At 35.8% G+C, this 26,530-nt stretch overlaps 1 long non-coding RNA gene across 1 annotated transcript; it reads left to right on the forward strand.

The window, feature by feature from the left end:
* Positions 1-16,954: 16,954 nt before the first annotated feature.
* LOC128282475 (uncharacterized) lies at positions 16,955-18,830 on the forward strand. Its single transcript, XR_008272754.1, has 2 exons — positions 16,955-17,044; positions 18,475-18,830. It is a non-coding gene; the product is annotated as an uncharacterized LOC128282475 (long non-coding RNA).
* The last annotated feature ends 7,700 nt before the right edge of the window (positions 18,831-26,530 follow it).

Genomic DNA, 26,530 nt, shown 5'->3' on the forward strand with positions numbered 1-26,530 from the left:
CCAGGAGCTATTTTGCAAAACTATTAAAGATTTTGAAGGATTCCATTGATGAATAAATGTGTGTTTTGATGTTTGATCATAGATTATGAATGATTGTTGTGAGATATACAAGTTTTGTTAAGTGATTTTTAGTGAAAATGTAAATTAAGGATTAAATTGTGAAATGTGGAAATTTAGTGGTTAAAATGTGAAATAAATGAAAAGTATGGACTGCTAGGGTTATAAAGTAATTCAGCTAGGCTTGGATTGTGATGAAATTGAATGAATTTTATTTTACGAGCCTAGGGACTAAATTGTAAAAGTTGTGAAATTCTAGGGGTAAAAGTGTAAATGTGCTTAAATGTGTGTTTTGGACTAAATTGAATGGAGGGATAATTAAATGAGCTGAATTTGATATTATATAGATCAAGAAAAGTGAAATTAGGAATTAAATCGGGGAAAAGACAAAGTACTTAATTAATAGACCAATTTCATCATTTTTGAAACCAAGTTAAGTTCCTATATTATAAGTTTTAATACAAATGTATTTCATATGCTTTGATATTGTATAAATTGTGAATACGAGACTATGAAAACGTTCGATAGTGATTCGACGACGATTCGACATTCGAAATCCTGGTTGAACCTTAAGAATAGTTTAGGATACTAGTGGCATGTTATTAGAGAATACATTGAGTTGGCTTCGGGTCATGATATTAGCACTTCAGGTGTGAGTTATAGTGATTTGGCTTCGAGCCATGAATATCGGCTGATTTGGCTTTGGGCCATGATATTAGTATTTCATATATAAGCTACCTTGATTTGGCTTCGGGACATGGTATAGGTATTTAGTGTACGAGATTCTTGAGTATCCGACTTCTATTTCAAATGGTTCATCTGGTAAACAAAAGATGTGATTGAGTATGAGAATGATATGAGATGGTACAGGTACGTACGTGACATATATAAGCTTTGGTATTTTAAGTATATGGCATGTATAGGGACTTTGGTCATGTTGGTTATGTTTTGGTTATGATTTTGGTCATTTGAATTGGCTTGTAAATGTCTAAGGTTTGGTTTGTATATTTGGCCATGTGAGTTGGCTTATTTTGGTTGATTTGGTTATGTTATATGTATACAAATGACCTATGTTGTGTGATTAAAGTTGGAATCATGGTGCTTGTTAATAATAGGTAATTTGAATGTCAATTAGTTGATAATTGGGAAGTTATGTGCTTGTGAATTTGTGAATGATGATGTATGTTGGAAAGGTTTAATTAGTTGATTTGTATATGTGAAGTTGGTATGATTTGAATGAGTAAAACATGAGATAATAAGCATGTTAGTTGTTGGTATTGAAATGGTATGTTTTAGTATTGATTATGGTTGAATTGGATGTCCATTTATGCTATGAATGAGTACCATTTGAATTGTGTAGGTGTGCACAAACTTGGGTGGCAAATTGGCTTGGTAAATAGCATATTTTTGTCCACACGGGCAGAGAGACGGGCGTGTGTCTCAACCGTATATGACACACGGTTATATACACAGTCGTGTGTCATCTGGTGTTGAAATTAAAGTTAAGTCAGTATGTAACAGTCCGGTTTTGACCCTAGTCGGAATAGTGGTTTCGGGACCACAAATCCGAGTCCGAAAAATATTTTAATATTATTTTCTGTGTCTATGATATAAGAATTTACATCTGTGAAATATCTGTGATTTAATTTGTCTGTTTCTGTGCTTAATTATGAAAAAGGATTAAATCGCGAAAAGTGTAAAACTTGAGTGCTAGATGGTAAAACACCTATTTGGTTTGGCTTTTAAAATAAAGGTCATTTCATGTCAATTGTACCATTTGTTTAAATGGTGGACAATTTTGGGCATTAGTGGATGGAAATTTATGTTTTATTAACAAGGGCAAAATGGGAAAATGGTTAATAATTGTAACGCCCCGTACCCGAGACCATCGCCGGAGTCGAGCGCGAGGTGTTAATGGACTTAATTCATTAATTTAATAGCTCAAAAAAATTATTTTAGAATTTCCAGACAAGCTGGCTAACTACGTCATAGTCGCTAAAAAATCCATATCTTGAGTTACGAAACTCGAAATCCAATTCTGTAAATTTTTCCTGAAAATAGACTCATATATCTACTTACTAAAATTTTCTAGAATTTTTGGTTTGGCCAATTAGTACAGTTTATTAGTTAAAGTCTCCCCTGTTTTAGGGTTTAGCTACTCTGACCCCTATGTATTACGGATCAAATATATCCCTGTCCAGAGTTTTAATGACTATGCCGTTTGTTTCTCACAAAACTAGACTCAATAAGGATTTCATAAATGTAAGGTAAAACTCCTAATTGTTTTTGTACAATTTATGGTAAATTTTTAAATTTAGAACAGGGGATTCAGAAATTACTCTGAACCTGTTTCACGAAAACGTAAATACTTCATAAAATACAACTCTTTTACCTATTTTGTTTCTTCCACGTGAAAATAAATTCATTAATCTTAAATTCCATATTTTATTCATCATCTAATTCTATCTCTACTATTTTTAGTGATTTTTCAAACTCAATTCACTGCTGCTGTGTGATTCTGTTTTATAGCCAATTTCACCATTTTATAGTTTTCCATAGATTAGTTAGCACATAAAGCATATGTTTTATCAAATATAATCTCGATTAGCCACTCCAATAGCTAATCATTCTCAAACATGTTCATGTCATCCATGAGCTACATCATAAGATTATATACACAAAAGGATTATAATGCTATACATGCCATATTCCCAAAATATGCAAGCCACCATACCGAGATGGTCCGTTGATAGTGTGAGCATGCTTCTGACCTTCCTGACCTCCAAACCAGCTTGTCAAAACTACAAGGAATGGAAGGGAGGGAGTAAGTATAAATGCTTAGTAAGTTCACATGCAAATAACAAATAACTTAACAAAGCAATTATACCAACCAACATTAGCATAATATCACCAAAACATATATCACATTTCTATTCATCATTCATCGTCTTACTACATTATTGTTGTCGTATCAAGTCTCAACCCAAGGGTTAAGTACATACCTGTCCAAAGTGCCCATTCCACAACACTTACCAATACATCACTTGTATCATGAGTATTCTTCCAATTCACTAGAATTTTACCCATTGAACACATCAGAATATAACTCGGATACATGGAAAGTTTGCACATAAGTGCCACATATGTAGCCAAGCTACCATGTAACCTGCCCATAAGTGAACTCGGACTCAACTCAACAAGCTCAACCGTTTGCATCCATAAGTGAACTCGGACTCAACTTAATGAGCTCGGATGCCTAGTTACATCTCACGAACTCGGACTCAACTCAACGAGCTCAGACGTTCGCATCTATAAGTGAACTCGGACTTAACTCAACGAGTTCGGATGCCTAGTTACATCCCACGAACTCGGACTCAACTCAACGAGTTCGGATGCTCAAATATCTGAATCTATTCCTAAGGCTCAACGGGACTTTCCTCGTTCTTACTCCTTTACCATTCTCCTTGGAATACCAATGATGATACTTCGGTAGTCTTTCACATTTTTCACATAATTCATAAAATTTTTGCATGTTGTCCAACAACGACCACAAAGCATAGAATTGCATGATAACAATCATAATATCGTATAAATAGAATTAAATCATTTAAAATAACAATTATATTACAATATTTACATATGAACTTACCTCGATACAAAATGAGAATAGTCGAGCCTATTCCTCGTAAACTTTATTTTTCCCCCGATCTCGACTCAAATCTTTTTTCTCTTGATAATCAAGGCTTAAAAGTGTTGAAACCCTAGCTATGGTGGAGAGCAAAATTTGGCAGCAACTTATGGAGAAGATGATCTTTTTTTGTGTTATTTTTCCCATTTTATTTCATTTAATATTCAAATGACCAAAATGCCCTTCTTTACTAAACTTTAAAAAATTCCATCCATGTCCAATTTTTGTCCATAAACTTAGAAATTGGTCAAATTGCTATTTAAGAACTCCTAATTAATATTTCAAAGCAATTTCATACTAGAAACTTCTAGAATGCAAGTTTTGTAGCTTATTCAATTTAGTCCCTAATTTCAAATTAAGCACTTTATGCATAGAATTTCTTCACGAAATTTTCACACAATCATGCAATCATATCATAGACCTCAAAATAATCATAAAATAATTATTTCTATCTCGAATTTGTGGTCCTGAAGCCACTATTTTGATTAGGCCCTAATTCGGGATATCACAATAATGTTAATTAAAAATGAAAACAAAACAAAGATGGCCTTATTCTCATGCATGTTAACTAAAAATCAACAAATGAAAGAAAGGTTTGAAGCTTTAAGGTATTCGGCCATTGCATGGGTGAATAGGCTAGTCCATTTTGTTCGGTTTTTGATAATTTCTACGTTTCTGTGATCGTTGCTTTGTGTTCTTTAAAACCCGTGTGTAAATTTCTATTTTTGTTGGAGATTATAAAATGTGCCATTGATGATTATATGAACTATGTAGTACTCTTATATGGATTATGAAAGATATATGTTGGATTATCATGTTTTGTTTTTGAATATTTGATGAAATGAGCTATTTGGGCTAATTTGTGAAAATGAGGTTTTTAAGGACTAAATTGTGAATTAAATGTGTTATTTGGGCTTGTATGGAAGCCATGTATTTTTGGCCAAGCTATAGTCTTGGTGGATTTTGCATAATTGTGATTTTGTAAGAAAAGGGACTAAATTGTTAAAGTGTGAGGGCTAAAATGCAAAGTGCCCTAAATATGTGTATCTAGATTAAATTGAATGAAATGAATGATTGAATGGTTGAATTTGTATTGTATTAGATCAAGAACAAAGAAAATCAGACTTAGATCGAGGGAAGTCCAAAGTAGTTGAATAGTTGACTCGGTTCGTCTGAAATCTGTACGAGGTAAGTCAAATTTCAATTACATGTTAATTGAATAAATTCTGCGTATATAAATTGTAATCTGTATTGGATGGCCTTGAGAGCCTGATGAATAGATTTTGAGTAAACTTGATAATATGCTAGTATTTGAAAAATTCTGTATGCCTTTAAAAGAACTTTGGTATTTATCTGAATTATCGTGTAAGACCGTGTCTTGGACACAGGCATTGAATTGAAATTTACGTGTAAGACCATGTCCGGGACATTGACATCATATCTGATTTCATATAAGACCCTGTCTGGGACAGAGGCATCGATACTGAATTACATGTAAGACCACATCCGAGATGTTGGCATTATACCAGTTTATGAGTATCTGTATCATTTCTAAACTGTTTGATGACAAAGTACGAGATATGGTAAGGAATATATGAAATGTATAATCTATACAGGTACGTTTGTATCGTATTTAATTTCTGAATATGAAAGACTCTGTTTCTGCGAAATAGCAAATACGAAGTAGGTTCGAAATCATGAAAATGAATATAATATGAATACAAATAAACGAGCATGGTTAAGTTTATGAACTATTCTGAGAAATGGCTATGAATTCTTATTGTTGATTTGTACTATATATATATATATATATATATATATGCTTTAGTGATTAGATCCATTAAATTTGACTTACTAAGCTCTTGTAGCCTACTCTATGTGATTTTTGTCTATTTTACAGTTATCATAGCTATTGAAGGCTCAGAGATAGTCGAGGATAGTCGTCACACTATCAAAATCATTTTTGGTAATTTTGAAAGTGTAAATATTGTTAAGTATGGCATGTATAGGCTAGAATGTCTATGTATTAAGTTTTGAAATGTATAAACGTTATGCCATTTGAATTGGCTAGCAAATGATATGTTTGTGTATTGTTTTGTTGTATGTGGTAATTTGCCATGTTCTAATGTGTTTTGGTCATATTTGAGCATGGAATTGGTTGGAAATGTTGGTATAATTGTTGCATATTAATGCTTGTAGGATTGGAACCATATGGGGTGTAATATCCCAAATTAGGGCCTAATCAGAATAGTGGTTTCGTGACCACAAATCCGAGATAGAAATAATTATTTTATAATTATTTTGAGGACTATGATATGATAGTATAATTGTGTGAAAATTTCGTGAAGAAATTCTATGCATAAAGTGCTTAATTTGAAGTTAGGGACTAAATTGAATAAGTTGCAAAACTTGCATTCTAGAAGTTTCTAGTATGAAATTGCTTTGAAATATTAATTAGGAGGTCTTAAATAGAAATTCTACCAATTTCTAAGTTTATGGACAAAAATTTGGACATGGATGGAATTTTTGAAAGTTTAGTAAGGAAGGGTATTTTGGTCATTTTGATATTAAATGAAATAAAATGGGAAAAATAACACAAAAATGGTCATCTTCTCCATATGTTGCTGCTGAATTTTTCTCTCTCTATAGCTAGGGTTTCTTCAACTTTTAAGCTTCATAGTAAGTGATTTCAAGCCCCGTTTTTAATGATTTTTATGTTTTTGAAATCCCGGTAGCTCGATTTAGCTTATGCTAGCAATAATTCAACCTAGGTTTCATGTGACAGCCCTAAAGTGACCCTAGTCGGAAAGCGGTTTCGGGACCGCTAAACCGAGTCACCAAATTATTTGAATATGATATCTATTGTCTAAAACATGTGATTATGAATGTGTGAAAGTTTTAAGCTTCGATTTAGTAAATTGCATGTGAAATTAGTCGATAGGACTTATGTGTGACACTTTTGAAATGTAATAGGTAAATCTATAAGGATCTATTAGTGCACGTAATCAAAGGGGTGGACTTGCATGTCAATTTCCCCTTTTATTTGCTAGTGGCCGCCATGACAAAGGATGATGGGCAAAACATGTCATAAAACATGTTGTGACAATGGTGTATGTTAGGAAAAATAAAATAAGGAGTATGGGTAATAAAGAAATGGAAGAAAAAAAAAGAATGGTGTGAGTGTTCCCCCATTGTCAGTGAGTTGAGGGAAAGAAAAAGAAAAAATTTGTTCATCCTTTTTCATTTCTTTAGGCGAAAATTCTAAGGAAGAAGGAAGGAGTTCTTGCTTCATGTTTGGTTTGGAAGAGGATTAGGAGGAGGTTTGGCCATACTTGTATCTAGATTAAGGTATGTTTGAGGTTGTGCCATGAGATTCATGCATGTTTTTAGTTGCTAGCTTGAGTCCTAATTAGCCCATGGTTCAAAACTTTGCTATGTCATGGGGATGATATTCGCCAAGGTGGATTTTGTGTTAATGCCATTGCATGCTAAATATGAAGCTTGTTAATGATACATGTGATGGTGGATTGATGACTCTTGGATTTTCTTTTTAGCATTTTTGAGTGAGACATTAAGTTCTTTGTTTAACCATGACCAAAATTGAAATGGTATGGTGTTGTGATGTATTCGCCATGGTATATCCATAAGTATGATTTATGCTTATTGCATGGTAGGTAAGATTTGTGTTTTGGATTTATGTTCATGTTTAGTTATAATCAACTTTGAGATTCGGCTCTTGCACATATATATATGTATATATATATATATATATATGTTTGCACATAACTAATTGGTATGACATATACAATATCTCAAGGTATATATTTACATATGATGGTGTTTGGTTATGGAGTACATGATGGATGCATATTGAGTTATAATATGTAATGCATTAGTTAGTAAAAGGTATGCCATTTGTGTGTGGTATTGAGTATATAATTGGCCTCAACATAGACATGCATAATCGGCCACATGAATGAGTACATAGGTTGATGTGTTGTTCTACCATAGGTAAGCATATTGAAGGCTTTATCTTGACTTAGAAAATTCGCTAAGGAGAGTATTAACTAATGTGTTGAGTTTGATTCATGATTCCGTACATATGTGACTTTAATGTCTGATGAATATATGTGGGCTAAGTACCTTGAGTTCCTCTTTTCGATGCTCAAATGATTAAATCAATTTATTTGTTAAATTAAGCTCAAGAGCAAAGGGGAATTAAATCCGATAAAGGGAAGGAAAAAGTGGTCGAATAGCCATCGGAATCGTTCGACAACATCCGAGGTAAGTTTTCAAGTAATGGAACTTAAATTATGATTCGGTTAGATTATGTTTTAAGTAAATCAAAATCATGCTCTTGTATGTGGCTATTGAGCTGAAATTGTAAATGCGATAAGTGTCTTGTGTTTGAGCTTTGGTAATGAAAATGAAATATGAATGTGTCATGATTTATTGATATATGAGCATGGTTACTCGAATGATATCCGGCTAAGTCCCAAGGCTTTTGTGCTAAGTGACTACATCCGGACTAAGATCCAAGGCATTTGTGCTAGTAACTATATCCGGCTAAGTCCCAAGGCATTTATGCTAGTGACCATATCCGGCTAAGACCAAGGCCTTGGGCGAGTGGTTATATCCGCTAAACCTCAAGATGCTTGATTTGGGAATGAGAGATCTTGCTGTAAAATTTAAATTAATACGCTCGTAAAATCCCAAATGATGAGGTATGTTTCGTGTGTGCTTTGAATTAGTTGATCCCTTACAAATCAGTATTCGCCACCAATAAATGAGCTACCGCCTTTGGCTAAGTTGATCTTTTGTGTATGAACATAAGGGTTGGTAATGTGATGTAAGTATGATATTGAGAATTTGTGCATATGAAATTATCCGTTTAGCTATATGAATGCTATACTTTTGTTGTGCCGAATCCTTGCTCAAAACTTACTAAGCATAAATTGCTTACTCTGCTTTTGTTTCTCTATTTTATAGATTTTGGCTCGTCACCATCGGACTCGGGATTTTTGGAAGTCAAGTCTCCCACACTATCAAAGCCCCTTTGGTACAATTTTGGTTGAACTTTGAAATCGCATGTATAAGACTACCCTTTTTGTTGTTGGTCATGTACCCATGGATTTTGTGTAAATTTGGATAGCCATGCGAAAATGGCTTATATACGTTTTAGCATAGTACTATAATCGTTTTGTATGTTGATCATTAAGAGGTATGGAAATGTTTGGAAATGATTAGCCATTGGAATGGTTAATCATGATCATACTTTGTGCTATGTATGCCAAAAGGGCTAATTGAATCATGGAAATTATGAAATAGGTAAAGTCTACCTCAAAGGCAGATGCTGACAGCAGCAGTGATGTGGATGTGAAAAATCACTAAAAATAGTAGGAATGGAATTAAATAGTGAATAAATTATTTAAATTAACCTTGATGAATCTACTTTCATATGGAAGAAACGAAACGGTCATATGAGTTGTATGTTAAGAGATATTTAGGTTTTCGTGAAACAGGGCCAGAACGGTTTCTGGATTCCCTGTTCCGACTTTGGAAATGCATTATAAATTAACCAGAGATAATTAGGAGTCATGCCATATATGTATAGATTCCTCTTTGAGTCTAGTTTCTATAGAAACAAATGGCATCAGTATTGAAGCCCTGTACAGGGAGATATCCAAGTCGTAATGCATGAAGGTCAGTGTAGTCGAACCCTGAAAAAGGGGAGACTTTAACTAATAAACTGTACTAATTGGCTCAACCAAAAATTCTAGAAAAAAATCTGTAGATGGAAATATGAGTATAGTTTCAGGGAAAAATTACGAAACTGATTTTCGAGTTTTGAAACTGAAGATATGATTTTTAAGGCGACAGTGATGCAGTGACCAGCTTGTCTGGAAATTTTTTAAATGGACTGTGAAAATAATTAAGTTAAGTCTGTACGCATCTTGTGTTCGACTTGATGTGGACTCAGTGCACGGGTGTTACAATTTTATTGGTATCAGAGCTACGGTTTAGTCGATTCTAGGACTACCGTAATGCGTTGGGTCTAGCTATACATACCATTTTATGTGATTATTTGATAGTGTGGTGAATTCTGACATTTGCAAATGTGTTTATTTATAGTAATGGATCCCGATCCCGACCAAGCGGTAGCTGATGATCTTGAGAGTGTAGCGCTGCTCCGTACAAGGGACAGCGCCAATGACTCTCAACCTAATGCTAGTAATCCGAATGATGAAGCTAGACAAGCTTTCTATAGCGTGATGAATGATTGGTTCAACCAATACATTCAAACTAATACTGACTATTCCACAACCTCCATTCCCGACAAATACCACCTCAAGACATACAATACCTCCGTGAATCGACCAAATAAGGTCAAATAAGCCCCAGCTTGATGAATCAAAACACGGGCTATCAATTTAAAGCTACGGACAATGATGATGCCGAGCAAGCGGAATTTTGGTTGGACAACACTATCCGGGTACTCGATGAGCTATCTTGCACACCCGATGAGAGCCTAAAGTGTACTATCTCCTTGCTATGTGATTCTGCCTACTATTGGTGGAATACGTTGACTTCTGTTGTGCCCAGAGAGCAAGTAACTTGGGAGTTTTTCCAAACCGAGTTTCGAAAAAAGTATATCAGTCAGAGATTCATTGACCAAAAACGGAAGGAATTTCTTGAACTCAAACAAGGTTCCATGTCGGTTACCGACTATGAACGAAAATTTGTGAGGCTTAGCCGGTATGCGCGAGAATGCATTTCTTCAGAAGCTGTGATGTGTAAAGGTTTCGAGGATGGACTAAATGATGATATAAAGCTGTATGTTGGCATCTTGGAAATCCGAGAATTTGTGGTACTTGTTGAGCGAGCTTGTAAAGCCGAGGAGCTAAGTATGGAGAAAAGAAAAGCTGATATGGGAGCAAAGGAGTTTCGTAAGAGGTATTCGGGGAAGCCCTTCCCACAGTCATCGAAGAAATTTAGAGATGACTTAGGCCGGTCTAGGGACACTTCGGGTTTCTCTAGACGAGATCGCGATCGACCCCGTGAGCACACGAGTCACTTGATCGCCAAGATGTTGGAAATGATCGTCGGATGAATGGAATGTCGATATTGCGGTAAATGGCACTCAGGGAGTTGTAGATTCCATGACCACTCCTGTTACAAGTGCGGGTCAGCCGACCACTTTATCAAAAATTGCCCGAGACTGCCTGAACAGAACAAAAATCAGAGTGGGAAACCCGGTGTTACCACCGCTCGTGGTAGACCATCTAGGAATACGGGCAATGCTAGTGGCGGTCGAGAGGATCTAGAGATGCTACGACCAGATCCGAGGCTCGCGCCTCGCTAGGGCTTATGCTATATCGCACGCGAGGATGCTTCCTCGCCGGATGTTATTACCTGGTACTTTCACTCTCTTTGATACTAATGTGATTGCTTTGATTGACCCCGGTTCTACTCATTCTTATATATGCGAAACCTTAGCATCCAAAGAAGACTTTACCTATTAAGTCTCATCGAGTTCGTAATTCGGGTGTCAAATCCCTTAGGTCGTTACGTGCTTGTCGACAAAGTGTGTAAGAAATGTCCCCTAGTAATTCGAGGTTCCTGTTTTCCGGTGGACTTGATGCTTTTGCCGTTTGATGAATTTGATGTTATTCTTGGTTTGGATTGGTTGACCGTGCATGATGCGGTTGTGAATTGCAAAAGCAAGACTATGGATTTGAGGTGCGCAAATAACGAGATGATCCGAGTTGAGTCTACGGACTTAAAGGGGTTGCCAGCTGTAATATCATCAATGTTGGCCCAGAAATATGTAAGAAAGGGGTACGAAGCATACCTTGCATATGTACTTGATGATAAGGAGTTAGAAATAAAACCCGAATCATGCTGGTGGTTTGTGAATACCGGATGTTTTTCTCGAAGGATTACCGGTTTGCCACTGTTCGGAGATAGAGTTTGGTATTGAGCTTGTACCGGACTATGCCGATTTCGATAGCTTCAGATCGTATGGCACCAACCGAGTTAAAAGAGTTGAAAGCTCGATTGCAAGAATTGACGGATAGAGGTTTCGCTCGACCAAGTTTCTCACCTTGGGGTGCACCAGATTGTTTGTGAAAAGAAGGACGGAACCATGAGGTTGTGCATTGACTATCGTCACCGAATAAAGTGACGATAAAGAATAAATATCTGTTACCGCGTATTGGTGATTTGTTTGATCAACTAAAGGGAGCCTCAGTGTTTTCAAAGATAGATTTGAGATCGGGTTATTATCAGTTGCGGATTCGAGATTCGGATGTACCCAAGACTGCTTTTAGAACGAGGTACGGTCACTACGAGTTCTTAGTGATGCCGTTCGGGCTCACTAATGCCCCTGCGGTATTTATGGATTTGAAGAATCGGATCTTCAGACAGTATTTGGACCGATTCGTAGTTGTGTTCATTGGTGACATCTTGGTCTATTCAAGAGATGAGACCGAACATGCTAAGCACTGAGATTAGTATTGCAAATTTTACGGGATAAGCGCTTATAGGCTAAGTTCATGAAGTGTGAGTTCGGTTAAGAGAGGTTAGCTTCTTGGGTCATGTGGTATCCGCGACGGTATTCGAGTTGACCCGAGCAAAATTTCAGCCATACTTAATCGGAACCCTCCGAGAAATATTATTGAGGTTCGAGCTTTTGGGACTTGCTTTACTACCGACGATTTGTAAAAGGTTTCTCAATGATAGCCACACCCATGACGGCTACTTCAAAAGATGTTAAGTTCGAATGGATGGAAAAATGTCGAAAAGTTTTGATCAACTGAAAACTTATTTGACTGAAGCTCAATTTTAGTGCAAATTAATCGGGCAAAGAGTTTGTCATCTATAGCGACGCCTCCCTACTTGGGTTAGGTTGCGTATTGATGCAATAAGGTCGAGTTGTGGCCTATACGTCGAGACAATTAAAGCCACATGAGAAAAATTATCCGACCCATGATCTCGAATTAGCTGCCATCGTATTCGCCTTGAAAATATGGCAACATTACTTATTTGGTGAGAAGTGCCATGTATTTTTGGATCACAAAAGTCTCAAATATTTGATGACCCAAAGAGACTTGAATCTGCGACAAAGGCGTTGGCTTGAGTTGTTGAAAGATTATGAGCTGGTCATTGATTATCACCCGGGAAAGGCTAATGTGGTTGCGGACACCTTAAGCCGGAAATCACTGCTTTTCTTCTGACGATAAATGTACACTTGTCTGTTCTACCCGACAATGTGTTAGTAGCTGAATTAAAGGCCAAGCCATTATTGATTCATCAAATTCGTGAAGCTCAGAAAGTCGACGATAAGTTGGTTGCAAAACGGGCTGAATGTGTTCCGAATGTGGAATCAGAGTTTCAAATTGATGATGACGATTGTTTGAGGTACAGAAATCGGTTGTGTGTTCCAAGAAATTCAGGACGTATTTCGATGATTCTGAACGAAACTCATTGTAGCCGAATGTCAATTCACCCGGGGAGTACAAAAATGTACCACGACCTAAGACGTCAGTTTTGGTGGCATGGTATGAAACGAGACATTTCCGATTTTGTTTCGAAGTGTTTAATATGTCAGCAAGTGAAGGCGGAACATCAAGTGCCTACGGGTTTACTCCAACCGATAATGATACCTGAATGGAAATGGGATCGAGTAACGATGGATTTTGTATCTGGGTTGCCAGTGTCGGCATGTAAGAAAGATGCAATTTGGGTCGTCATTGATAGATTGACTAAGTCGGCTCACTTTATCCCTGTACGCACGGATTTTTCAATGGATAAATTAGCTGAATTATATGTTTCTCAAATTGTGAGATTACACGGGGTACCTATTTCTATTGTGTCGGATAGAGATCCGAGATTCACCTCACGATTTTGGAAGAAATTGCAAGAAGCTTTGGGTACCAAGTTGCATTTTAGCACCGCTTTTCACCCCCAAACCGATGGTCAATCCGAGCGGATAATTCAAATACTCGAGGATATGTTGAGATGCTGCATCCTTGAGTTTAGTGGTTCATGGGAACGGTTTTTACCTTTGATTGAATTCGCTTACAACAATAGTTTTCAATCAAGTATTAAGATGGCACCTTACGAGGCTTTGTACGTTCGTAAATGCCGTACACCCTTGTTTTGGACCGAGCTCGATGAAAGTAAAATTTTCGGAGTTGATTTGATTAAAGATGCTGAACAGAAAGTAAAGGTAATCCGTGAAAGTCTGAAGGCGGCCACAGATCGTCAGAAATCATACGCGGATTTGAAACGAAAAGACATTGAATATTAGGTGGGAGATAAAGTGTTTCTTAAAGTTTCGCCTTGGAAAAAGATACTCAGATTTGGCCGTAAGGGCAAGTTGAGCCTGAGATTCATTGGGCCGTACGAAATCTCCGAACGAGTTGGTCCAGTTGCGTATAGATTGATTTTGCCCCCTGAACATGAAAAGATTCACGACGTCTTTCATGTTTCGATGCTTCGACGTTATAGATCCGATCCGTCACACGTGATTAATCCATCAGAAGTTGAAATTCAATCTGACTTGAGTTATGAAGAAGAACCGATTCGTATCCTAGCTCGTGAAGTGAAAGAGTTGCGAAACAAAAGGGTTCCGTTAGTAAAGGTGTTATGGCTCAAACACGGAGTCGAAGAAGCTACTTGGGAAACCGAGAATGCCATGAAAGAACGATACCCAAACTTATTTACCGGTAAGATTTTAGGGGACGAAAATTTCTTAAGTGGGGGAGAGTTGTGACAGCCATAAAGTGACCCTAGTCGGAAAGCGGTTTCGGGACCGCTAAACCGAGTCACCAAATTATTTGAATATGATATCTATTGTATAAAATATGTGATTATGAATGTGTGAAAGTTTTAAGCTTTGATTTAGTAAATTGCATGTGAAATTAGTCGATAGGACTTATGTGTGACACTTTCGAAATGTAATAGGTAAATCTATAAGGATCTATTAGTGCACGTAATCAAAGGGGTGTACTTGCATGTCAATTTCCCCCTTTTTATTTGCTAGTGGCCGGCCATGACAAAGGATGATGGCCAAAACATGTCATAAAACATGTTGTGACAATGGTGTATGTTAGGAAAAATAAAATAAGGAGTATGGGTAATAAAGAAATGGAAGAAAAAAAAAAAGAATGGTGTGAGTGTTCCCCCATTGCTCGTGAGTTGAGGGAAAGAAAAAGAAAAAATTTGTTCATCCTTTTTCATTTCTTTGGGCGAAAATTCTAAGGAAGAAGGAAGGAGTTCTTGCTTCATGTTTGGTTTGGAAGAGGATTAGGAGGAGGTTTGGCCATCCTTGTATCTAGATTAAGGTATGTTTGAGGTTGTGCCATGAGATTCATGCATGTTTTTAGTTGCTAGCTTGAGTCTTAATTAGCCCATGGTTCAAAACTTTGCTATGTCATGGGGATGATATTCGGCCAAGGTGGATTTTGTGTTAATGCCATTGCATGCTAAATATGAAGCTTGTTAATGATACATGTGATGGTGGATTGATGACTCTTGGATTTTCTTTTTAGCATTTTTGAGTGAGACATTAAGTTCTTTGTTTAACCATGACCAAAATTGAAATGGTATGGTGTTGTGATGTATTCGGCCATGGTATATCCATAAGTATGATTTATGCTTATTGCATGGTAGGTAAGATTTATGTTTTGGATTTATGTTCATGTTTAGTTATAATCAACTTTCAGATTCGGCTCTTGCACATATATATATGTATATATATATATGTTTGCACATAACGAATTGGTATGACATATACAATATCTCAAGGTATATATTTACATATGATGGTGTTTCGGTTATGGAGTACATGATGGATGCGTATTGAGTTATAATATGTAATGCATTAGTTAGTAAAAGGTATGCCATTTGTGTGTGGTATTGAGTATATAATTGGCCTCAACATAGACATGCATAATCGGCCACATGAATGAGTACATAGGTTGATGTGTTGTTCGGCCATAGGTAAGCATATTGAAGGCTTTATCTTGACTTAGAAAATTGGCTAAGGAGAGTATTAACTAATGTGTTGAGTTTGATTCATGATTCCGTATATATGTGACTTTAATGTCCGATGAATATATGTGGGCTAAGTACCTTGAGTTCCTCTTTTCGATGCTCAAATGATTAAATCAATTTATTTGTTAAATTAAGCTCAAGAGCAAAGGGAACTAAATCCGATAAAGGGAAGGAAAAAGTGGTCGAATAGCCATCTAATCGCTCGACAACATCCGAGGTAAGTTTTCGAGTAATGGAACTTAAATTATGATTCGGTTAGATTATGTTTTAAGTAAATCAAAATCATGCTCTTGTATGTGGCTATTGAGCCGAAATTGTAAATGCGATAAGTGTCTTGTGTTTGAGCTTTGGTAATGAAAATGAAATATGAATGTGTCATGATTTATTGATATATGAGCATGGTTACTCGAATGATATCCTGCTAAGTCCCGAAGGCTTTTGTGCTAAGCGACTACATCCGGACTAAGATCCAAGGCATTTGTGCTAGTAACTATATCCGGCTAAGTCCCGAAGGCATTTATGCTAGTGACCATATCCGGCTAAGACCAAGGCCTTGGGCGAGTGGTTATATCCGGCTAAACCTCAAGATGCTTGATTTGGGAATGAGAGATCTTGCTGTAAAATTTAAATTAATACGCCGTAAAATCCCAGCGATGAGGTATGTTTCGTGTGTGCTTTGAATTAGTTGATCCCTTACAAATCTGTATTCGCTCAGTCAATAAATGAGCTACCGGCCTTTGGCTAAGTTGATCTTTTGTGTATGAACATAAGGGTTGGTAATGTGATGTAAGTATGATATTGAGAATTTGTGCATATGAAATTATCCGTTTAGCTATATGAATGCTATACTTTTGATGTGTTAAATATGAGTTTTATTCAATGAATTTCGGTAAAAATGTCAAAAAGGGGTTAAATTGTGAAAGTTACAAATTGGTCATAAGTGTGTGAATTAGTGAAAATTTAGAGTTTCCATAGAAGAGAAAAATGTTCAGCATGTCTTAAACCTTATAGAAATTGAATAAAATTAATTTACGAGCATTAGGGCAAAAGTGCAAATATGCAAAAGTTTAGGGTCAAAATGAAAATTTGTAAAAATATGATTTTAGACCCATATGAATATTGTGACTGATTGGTAGGCTAAATATGATGTTATAGATGATGAAAATTGAGACTTGGACCTAGAACGGAAAGAAATCGATTTATGGACTAGTATGTCCTTTTCACCTTTGTGGTATCGAGGTAAGTTCATGTGTAAATAATGTAGCATAATTGTTATTTTTAAGTTATTGATGTTAAATATATGATATGCTGATTTTTATCATGAAATATATGCTTTGTGGTTATTTTCAATAAAATGCAAGATATGTGTATTATCTCATTAAATATAAAGTGCTACCGAGTATTGGTTTCGGTATTTTACGGAAGATGGCAAGGATGTGTTCGAGGAAAATCCCGCTTTGAACCTTAGGAATAGATTAGGATACAAGTGACATGTCACTAGGATGGTTGAGCATCCGAACTCGCCGAGTTGAGTCCGAGTTCACTTATGGATGCGAATGTTCGAACTCGTTGAGTTGAGTCCGAGTTCGTGAGATGTAACTAGGCATCCGAGCTCGTTGAGTTGAGTCCGAGTTCACTTATGGATGCGAACGCCCGAGCTCGTTGAGTTGAGTCCGAGTTCACTTATGGGCGGGTTACATGGTAGCTTGGCTACATATGTGGCACTTATGTGCAAACTTTCCATGTATCCGAATTATATTCCAATGTGTTCAACGGGTAAAATTCTACTCAAATGGAGGAATACTCGAGATGAAAGGGACGATTGGTAAATGTTGTAAAATGAATACTTTGAACAGGTGTGTACTTAACCCTCGGGTTGAAAACTCGACATAACAACAATATGGTAAGATGGTAAATGAAAATGTGATATGAATGTCTCGGTGATGATTATACAAACGATGTTGTATTAATTTTGTGAACAATGATCATGGATGAGTAATTTAGCCTTGACAGATTTGAGTTACTGCAGTAGTGTAACTTTAATAATACACTAAAAATAGTGGAAAATGAGTTAGAGGCAGAATAAAATATGGGATTAAAGCTTAATGAGTCTATTTTCACATGAAAGAAACAGGGGAAGAAAAAGAATTCCATATTGTGTGATATTTGAATTCTTGTGAAATAGGGTCTGAATGAATTCGAGATCCCCTGTTCTGACTTTAGAAATTCACCAAAAATTGTACAAAAATTATTAAGAGTCATACCTTATATGAATGGATTCCTTATTGAGTCTATTTTAGGGAAATAAACGACATGGTCGTTGGAATTTTTACAGGGATAAATTCTGTTTGTAGTGCACAGGGTCAGAGTGGTCATACCCTGAAACAGGGATACTTTAACTAATAAACTGTACTATTTGGCTTAACCAAAATTCTGGAAATTTTATGGAAGAAAGGAAAATAAGTCTAGTTTCAGGAAAATTAACGGAACTTAATTCGTAGTTTCGTAGCTCCATATATAAATAATTTAGTGACCGTTGCTCAGAAAGACAGCTTGTAGTGAACTTGAACATATGTTGTAAACATTGATAAAACAAGTTAATGAGTTGCTAATTGTTTTCATATGAACTTACTAAGTGAAAGCTACCCCTTCTTTCCCATGTTTTCTAGAGTTTCCAGGTTAGCTCGGGTTGGAGGCCGTCAGAGATATTATCACCCTATCGAGTTAACGTTATCGGAGTAAGTAAACTCAAGTGATTCGAGTCTATGGCATGTATAGGGTTTTAATGTGAGTATGTAATATTATGATTTAGCCAAAGGCATTGGCTTGTTATTAAGGTAGTATTAGTCATGTAAATTGGCCTATGTCGGCTAATGACATTATGGGCCCATATGATTATTCTTATGCATGTATGTTATTATCTCTTGTGATGTGGCTTACAACATGTATGCCTAGAGATTGAATTGAGATTCATTGATGAGCTAGTAACTAATGCAGGATTAAGTGATTGGTAAATAGTTAATAATGCTTCATGAATGGTTTGTGATGTAATGATAGTTATGTCTAGTATGTGGTAATGATATGGGCAAATTCTATAATATTTATTACATAAGAAAATAACTCGAGCATAACATGTTTGTAGATGTTTAAGAGCTCATTTATGCCACGTTGTATGTTATTGGATAAGTATGTATCTATGCATGTGGTGTGAGAGTGACAAAAGGCTTGATAATTAGACTATTTCGCCACACGTCCTGAGCACATGGGTGTGTGAAGCCTTAACGCAAGAGATTTTTCTAAGTTTTTATGAGTTCTCGATTGGGTTCCGAACCGCCTCGAATGCATGTATTGGGCCTCGTAAGCTCGCATAAGGGACAAATTGCATGTGAAAAGAAAAGTTTTAATTATTTGAGATTTCATGGCCTGCTTAGTATGGAAGTGTTAGTAAAAGTCGTAGCACCTCAACCCCGCCCCAACGTCGGATGCGGGCGAGGGTGTTACATTTAGTGGTATCGAGCATGGTTTAGTCGGTTTCTGACTAACCTAGCGTAAGAGAGTCTAGTTATACATGCCATAGTATTACTCGTGATAGTGTGATATCTCTCGCCCTAACAAAACTGTTGATTAAGACAGAATGAGTTCCAACCGAGCAAATCTTGATAGAGATAAGAGTAAAGTTGAGATTATTGAATAATGCTTATGATATGTGAAAATTTGGAAAGGTATGAAAAGAAATCCATGATTTTTTTATATGAACTAGTTTTCATTATGTGATACTCTTGAGATAAAGAATGTGAAATAGTGGAGTAAAACACGCTTAAGTTGTGAAAAGCGCTTTTATGCATGTTAGTATTCATACGATGTTAAATGTCCAACTTGATTTGGCCAAGTGTTTAGGAAAAGAAAGAAATTTGCTTGAAATGACGTAATGCATGTATGAATACTTTTATTGCATGATTAATAATCAAGATATACATGAGGTTGACATTTATGTCTAGATTGATGAAGTCAATATGCAATAATGTAATGCTTTATAATCTCGCCATGTAATCATAAATGTCACAATAGCATGAAAGTTGTAATGAAAGATCAAATTGGGTGGAACGCAGGGAATGAGTACGATCGTTCACTAATGAATTGATTTAAAAGACCATGGTTGGACCATGGCAATACATGAGATTTGTGTGCAGTGTAAGACCATGTATGGGACATGGCATCGGCATTGAGACGAGGGCTAGTGTAAGTCATGTCCGGACATGCATCACCACGCTTGAGAGCCACTGTAAGACATGTCTAGGACATGCATCGGCCTCGAGATGTTAGCCGATGTCGACATGTCCGACATGCGTCGGCTACGAGATGTGCTAGTGTAAGACATGTCCGGGACATGCATCAAGACGGTTACATGTGTCGTTGTAAGACACATGCAGGACACGGCATCAACACGTATGGATGAGAGCTAGTACAAGACCATAGTTGAACTATGGCATCAAGTAAGCGATGTACTCAAAACCATAAGACGTTCTCCAATTTGATAAATATTGGCAAGTGATTAAGACTAAATATGGGAATTTGATAAAACATTAAGGGTAATTTGAGAAAAGAAATGAAAGTTTGAGTTATGATAAATTCACTTATGTTTAGCTAATATTCGCATGAAATAAAGTTACATGTATTATCGAGATATGTGAAAATGTGTTTATAACAAGTTGGAAATTTGAAATGTTTGAATCAATATGCGTAAAGCTATACTGTTGTTGAATATGTATTTGCTTGAAAGTCAAAAGTTTAGAGGCTTTACAATCTTCGCCTTACCGTAATAGATTTATACGATTGGATTCTCGAGAAATATGTTGCATAAGCTTGCAAAAGTGAAACCGAAGAGTACAAAATGGAATAGTATGAGATTAGTGAAGATGTAATTAGTTAGAGAAATAATGTCGGACTTGCACGATGTCCGAGTATGACGAATTCAATTAAACAAAAGTGATGGCTATCTTTCTCTTACGAGTATTCTATGTTTTCCTCTATTCTAGGGAATACGATGGTGATCCCTTTCGAGTGGGAATTCTATTGTGTGAGGATGTTTGGAGACTGTGATATTAGATGAAAAGTTCTATTGGTCCGCTTAGTTATGATCTACATTTCCCATCTCTTTAGATTTCTATTCGATATATTGGAATGAAGTTGACAAGAAAAATCTATGTAAGATTATTCGATGTTCTATTGATTATGGTTTATATATGCGAGAATTATATTATCTCTATTATGAGAAATTCTAAAGCATACGCATGTAGTTTCCTTCGGTTTTCTCCGAGGATTTTTGGATCATCTTTATTATTTTCTTCGGATTATATTATCGATTTCGGTATAATCTTTATATCTTGGAATTTCTTATATTGGCTTTTCTATCGTTCTTGTTTCGAGAATTATCAAGCTTGGTTTATCTTTACGAGTAATCTTTGACTTGCGATATTAGAATCATTATGATTAAGCTTCGCTCGATCATAGAAGTGTGGGGATTTCAAAGGTTTAGATTTCTTTAAAATTTCGGGGTAAAGAATGGTTATTCGCAAAAGTAAATCTGAGTTATGTGCATTTAAGTTTATTCTCGGTTCGAGAATACCGCTACGTGTTCCTTGGTAAGTAGTCGCATGCGATGTAAATGATGGGGTTTTATTCTTGAAAGTATGTTATGGAAACATATTAGTTGGATTTCTCTTGTTCGAGAGATGTTATAAGTATAGTTATCCCGATTAATAAAAAGACCACATCTATGAAGTTGGAATCATTTGATTCATGTTAGTAAAGTTTCTAAACAGTTGATGATCGAGTATAGAAATGTGGCTATAAGTGGTAAATTAAACAAGTACAAAGATGATTCGACTTTTAATTTGGAATTGCAGGAGGATTTGATTTCGGTTTCTATTACTATTAATTGAGTAAGATTTCAAGATCGAGAAACTCGGGTATACAGAGAATTGAGTACGAGTTCACAAGATATCTTGTTTATTCGCTCAAAGGATGTCGAATTGTCTCAGAGGGTAAAGCCGAATATCAAATGTATTCGAGATTATTATTGTCGATGATGACAATGGGAAGAAAATGAGAAAGGATCGTTATGAATTTCAGATCGTGATGTCTCTCATTTCCGTGAAAAAGGAGAGATGCAAGTTGAATTGTGAAAGATTGATGATGGAAGTCTGCATGATTATTTTAGTATGTACAGATATATTATTCAATGATATGACTGAGTTGTATGTTTCTAAGTTTATAGTTCCAAGAATGTCACTCTCAAAGTGTTTCAAATTGAGCTCCGAGGTTTATACCTCAACTATGGAAAAGCTATAGGAAATCTTGAGTATGAGCTTGTGTGGAGTTGTTTTGTAAGTTGTGAGAAAAGATATAAGTGACTCGTGAAAGTAGAGAACAACTTTTTCTGGTAAGATTTTCGGGGACGAAAATCCCTAAAGGGGGGAAGAAATGTAATAGCCCGATTTTGGGTCTAGTCGGAACAGTGGTTTCGGGACCACAAACCCGACGAAAAAAAATTATTTTATTATATTTTTATAGTCTATAAATTTATGAAAATATTTTGTAAAAATTTCATTCAAAATTTTGACGTTTGAGCACTCAATTTAGTCAAAAGGACTAAATTGTAAAAAGTGCAAAAGTTGAGTTCTTTATATATGAGGTGCCTAATTGTTATGAGTTTTAAATTGAAAGTCCTTATGTGACAATTATTCCTTTAATAAGTTAGTGAATGGATATTTGTTTGGTATTTTTGAAATTTGGTTGAAATAAAAGGGTAATTTTGTAAATTAATTAAAATATATTAGACAAATGATAAAAGCTATCATTTTTTTCATTCTTTCTTCTTCAACCGTGGAAAGAACTGAAAATGGCAGCCATGGATGAGCTCCATTCAGCCAAGCTTCTATGGCTTATATAGGTACGGTTTTGTCCGCTTTTAATGATTTTCAGATTTTGAGATCCCAAGCTTAAATTTTCTATTTCTACAAATTGATTGAAGAGAAATTAGAGTTTAAAATTTACCCATTCATGATATGGTTGTGTTTTGATGATTTATAGTGGATAATGAATGTTTGATGTGTTAAATATGAGTTTTATTCAATGAATTTCGGTAAAAATGTCAAAAGGGTTAAATTGTGAAAGTTACAAATTGGTCATAAGTGTGTGAATTAGTGAAAATTTAGAGTTTCCATAGAAGAGAAAATGTTCAGCATGTCTTAAACCTTATAGAAATTGAATAAAATTAATTTACGAGCATTGGGGCAAAAGTGCAAATATGCAAAAGTTTAGGGTCAAAATGAAAATTTGTAAAAATATGATTTTAGACCCATATGAATATTGTGACTGATTGGTAGGCTAAATGTGATGTTATAGATGATGAAAATTGAGACTTGGACCTAGAACGGAAAGAAATCGATTTATGGACTAGTATGTCCTTTTCACCTTTGTGGTATCGAGGTAAGTTCATGTGTAAATAATGTAGCATAATTGTTATTTTAAGTTATTGATGTTAAATATATGATATGCTGATTTTTATCATGAAATATATGCTTTGTGGTTATTTTCTAATAAAATGCAAGATATGTGTATTATCTGTTAAATATAAAGTGCTACCGAGTATTGGTTTCGGTATTTTACTAAGATGGCAAGGATATGTGTTCGAGGAAAATCCCGCTTGAACCTTAGGAATAGATTAGGATACAAGTGACATGTCACTAGGATGGTTGAGCATCCGAACTCGCCGAGTTGAGTCCGAGTTCACTTATGGATGCGAATGTTCGAACTCGTTGAGTTGAGTCCGAGTTCGTGAGATGTAACTAGGCATCCGAGCTCGTTGAGTTGAGTCCGAGTTCACTTATGGATGCGAACGCCGAGCTCGTTGAGTTGAGTCCGAGTTCACTTATGGGCGGGTTACATGGTAGCTTGGCTACATATGTGGCACTTATGTGCAAACTTTCCATGTATCCAATTATATTCCAATGTGTTCAACGGTAAAATTCTACTCAAATGGAGGAATACTCGAGATGAAAGGGACGTATTGGTAAATGTTGTAAAATGAATACTTTGAACAGGTGTGTACTTAACCCTCGGGTTGAAAACTCGACATAACAACAATATGGTAAGATGGTAAATGAAAATGTGATATGAATGTCTCGGTGATGATTATACAAACGATGTTGTATTAATTTTGTGAACAATGATCATGGATGAGTAATTTAGCCTTGACAGATTTGAGTTACTGCAGTAGTGTAACTTTAATAATACACTAAAAATAGTGGAAAATGAGTTAGAGGCAGAATAAAATATGGGATTAAAGCTTAATGAGTCTATTTTCACATGAAAGAAACAGGGGAAGAAAAAGAATTCCATATTGTGTGATATTTGAATTCTTGTGAAATAGGGTCTGAATGAATTCGAGATCCCTGTTCTGACTTTAGAAATTCACCAAAATTGTACAAAAATTATTAAGAGTCATACCTTATATGAATGGATTCCTTATTGAGTCTATTTTAGGGAAATAAACGACATGGTCGTTGGAATTTTGTACAGGGATAAATTCTGTTTGTAGTGCACAGGGTCAGAGTGGTCATACCCTGAAACAGGGATACTTTAACTAATAAACTGTACTATTTGGCTTAACCAAAATTCTGGAAATTTTATGGAAGAAAGGAAAATAAGTCTAGTTTCAGGAAAATTAACGGAACTTAATTCGGAGTTTCGTAGCTCCAGATATAAATAATTTAGTGACCGTTGCTCAGAAAGACAGCTTGTAGTGAACTTGAACATATGTTGTAAACATTGATAAAACAAGTTAATGAGTTGCTAATTGTTTTCATATGAACTTACTAAGTGAAAGCTTACCCCCCTTCTTTCCCATGTTTTCTAGAGTTTCCAGGTTAGCTCGGGTTGGAGGTCACGAGATATTATCACCCTATCGAGTTAACGTTATCGAGTAAGTAAACTCAAGTGATTCGAGTCTATGGCATGTATAGGGTTTTAATGTGAGTATGTAATATTATGATTTAGCCAAAGGCATTGGCTTGTTATTAAGGTAGTATTAGTCATGTAAATTGGCCTATGTCGGCTAATGACATTATGGGCCCATATGATTATTCTTATGCATGTATGTTATTATCTCTTGTGATGTGGCTTACAACATGTATGCCTAGAGATTGAATTGAGATTCATTGATGAGCTAGTAACTAATGCAGGATTAAGTGATTGGTAAATAGTTAATAATGCTTCATGAATGGTTTGTGATGTAATGATAGTTATGTCTAGTATGTGGTAATGATATGGGCAAATTCTATAATATTTATTACATAAGAAAATAACTCGAGCATAACATGTTTGTAGATGTTTAAGAGCTCATTTATGCCACGTTGTATGTTATTGGATAAGTATGTATCTATGCATGTGGTGTGAGAGTGACAAAAGGCTTGATAATTAGACTATTTCGCCACACGTCCCGAGCACATGGGTGTGTGAAGCCTTAACGCAAGAGATTTTTCTAAGTTTTATGAGTTCTCGATTGGGTTCCGAACCGCCCCGAATGCATGTATTGGGCCTCGTAAGCTCGCATAAGGGACAAATTGCATGTGAAAAGAAAAGTTTTTAATTATTTGAGATTTCATGGCCCTGTTTAGTATGGAAGTGTTAGTAAAAGTCAGGTAGCACCTCGAACCCTGTCCCAACGTCGGATGCGGGCGAGGGGTGTTACAATTATAGATGAAGGAAATCGAGATTCGGGCTTAAATCGGGAAAATGCAAGGTTGTGGACTAAAATGGTAAATTGTCGTTTCTAGATCAAGGTAAGTTCGTGTGTTAATAATAATGCAATACCATGCATGAATTGTAATTCTCTATTGATATGGCATAAATTGTATGATTTAATATGTTTAAGAGAAGTTGATAGATGGCATGTATGATATGGAAAAAAAAATGTAATGCTTGTTGTGTCATGTCAAATTGAATGGAAAATTTTTGTTACATGAATTGAGTGTTAAATTACTATTACTTGGGTTGTATGAATTGTTGCACGGTTGTACCTGATGAGATTTTGACAAGTTTGTACGTAAATAATTTATCGATTCTTTTTATTTTTTATATTTTGCTATCATATGTAATATGGCTACCTATAGATTGACTATTTGTTGTAAATTGAAAATTGAAAAAAAAGACTATGAATAAATTTGTAACATGTTGGAAAGTGAGGAATTTCCCGGTTGAGCCTTCGGAATAAAAACGATACAAATGATCTATTGTGAGGTCGCATGTGTAGTACTAAGTGCAGGCTACTATGCGTACCCGATAACTTGGATCACGTGTGTAGTACTAAGTGCAGGCTACTACGTGTATCAGGTGGTTAGGTCACGTGTCTAGGACTAAGTGCAGGCTACTACGTGTACCAGATAATTGGTCGCATGTGTAGTACTATGTGCAGGCTACTATGCGTACCAGATAACCTTGTCTACAAGTGTGAAAATATGTGCAGGCAACTGAGTATCAGTTATTATTCTGAAAAGTTAAAAGGGAAAATCGATTAAGTAAAAATACATGTGAACATGATTATATGATGAATAAGTGCAGGTATATGTTTATGAAAATTTTGAGCAATGTGCTCGATATTTGGGTAAACTTCGATAAGACAAAATGGATTAAGTGAAATTATGTAAGAGTGAATTTTAGTAG

The sequence above is a fragment of the Gossypium arboreum genome, chromosome 10, assembly GCF_025698485.1.
Source record: "Gossypium arboreum isolate Shixiya-1 chromosome 10, ASM2569848v2, whole genome shotgun sequence".
NCBI lineage: Eukaryota > Viridiplantae > Streptophyta > Magnoliopsida > Malvales > Malvaceae > Gossypium > Gossypium arboreum.